The following is a 1,941-nucleotide window of genomic DNA, read 5'->3' on the forward strand; positions in this document are numbered from 1 at the left end:
TTATAACACTGCCTCTTATTAAGAAAGATCTACTTTAACTCCGACTATAATCTTTGTGAGACAATACAATTTATCTGTTATCTTTGTTAACTTATAACATAAATTATTTAACCGACACATTAGGCTATTAAATTAATTGGTAAGTGTCATATTATCACTGAGGAATTAATCAGAAACCTATTTGTTCTTATTTATTCACACAAAATAACGTTATTTTGACATTAAATTAGTCAAAAATTTATTTGTTAAGAATATATTTATCTTGTTTATTTCAGTATAAATAGTAACGGATAATGTTAATTGTAAATCTTAAAGTTTACTAGCAATATGACAAGATAAATAATATTTTTTTAGAGTGATATTTAAACACAAAATATTTATACACAAAAAAATAGATAAATAATTCTTTGACAAAAAAAATCCCTTAACAAAGATAAGAATATTTCTTTTCAATTTAAGATTCTTCTATACATATAGAATGCAACGTGTTAAGTTCTTAGGAAGGATTGTTGCAAGACTGGGTCAGTTTAGGATGACAACTTCTGAAATAGTGGGGCCAGTAACTAGTGAAAATATAGATTTTGTAATTTGTAAGTTACTATTCACTAATGTTAATTTGTAAAATAATTAACCATTTGATAATGATAATTATTTTGGGGTATTAACAGAAGAAAATAAATATTTTAAAATATTTTTATTTGTGTGTAATGATCGTTGATACCTTTTTTTGGTCCTTTTTTTAATTTTTTTATTTCAAAGATAATAAAACCATTTTCATCCTTAAAATTTAATAATTTTTATCAAGTGAATTTTTTTTAAAAATAAATTTACTATTGTTCATACCCTGATCCAACGTCAAGGCCCGGAAACAAATGAGAGGCCCAATCCAAAAGGATTGATCCACATTCTGCACCGAGGTCGGTTCTTACCACGACTTGCTTATTAGAAGTCGGAGACGAGGATTAGCTGGCAGATAACACTCATTCAAATGAGTAACTGCCCATAAAATCTCTCAACCCACTTCCAGAAGCCATATCCCAACTTCCCTAAGATAAAGGGACGGCTATCCCCCTTTAAAAGTGGAACTACTTCAACGGTGGTTATTGGCTCACCACTATAAATACACTGAACACCCCTCAGGTATTACTAAGTCCCAATACTCTCTAGACCTGCTTACACCCTTGCTAACTTAGGCATCAGAGTGTCTTTGCAGGTACCACCCCCATTCTCTCACACTCGCAAGTCGGACGGAGGCCCCCAAAGACACGAACCCGCTCGGAGGCTTCCTTCCTCAGACGATTGGGCCAACCCAACGAGTCCAACCCATTAATCTCCTGTTACCCATCGTAACAACTATGAATCACTACATAAAACTATTATCCCTAATTAAACCATCATCTGAAATATCCAATAACCTAAGTTGTGAATCTTATATCATCAACCATAAATCCTAAATCCGAGAAATATATACTTCTAAACTCTTTAGCCTAAAGTAATACTCCTAGATTTTAAACCCTAAACTAATAATCTCAAACCCCTTAAAGAATAATTCTAAATTATAAATTCTAAACCATAAACTTTAAACTGTTATCTTTCTAAACCGTACTCCTAATAAACCGAAATTCTAAACTAATACTCTAAACCATAACCTTAAATCCTTCACTAATAACTACAAATCATCAAACTTAAACTCTAATAACCCTGAAACAAATCCTAACTCTCATCCTCTAAACCGTACTCTTCAAATCCTAAATCCTAACCTCTAAACCCTAATTTATTAGCCAAAAACCCTAAAACCTATACCCATACACCTAAATTGTAACTTTTTGTATCAAGTTTTTAACTTCAACAAATGAAACAACATTTTGAAATATATTTAAACACATAAATTTAATTGGATGATCGTATAAAATATTTTAAAAAATATTATGTATATACCAA

Source organism: Arachis ipaensis, chromosome B05 (assembly GCF_000816755.2).
Source record: "Arachis ipaensis cultivar K30076 chromosome B05, Araip1.1, whole genome shotgun sequence".
Lineage (NCBI taxonomy): Eukaryota > Viridiplantae > Streptophyta > Magnoliopsida > Fabales > Fabaceae > Arachis > Arachis ipaensis.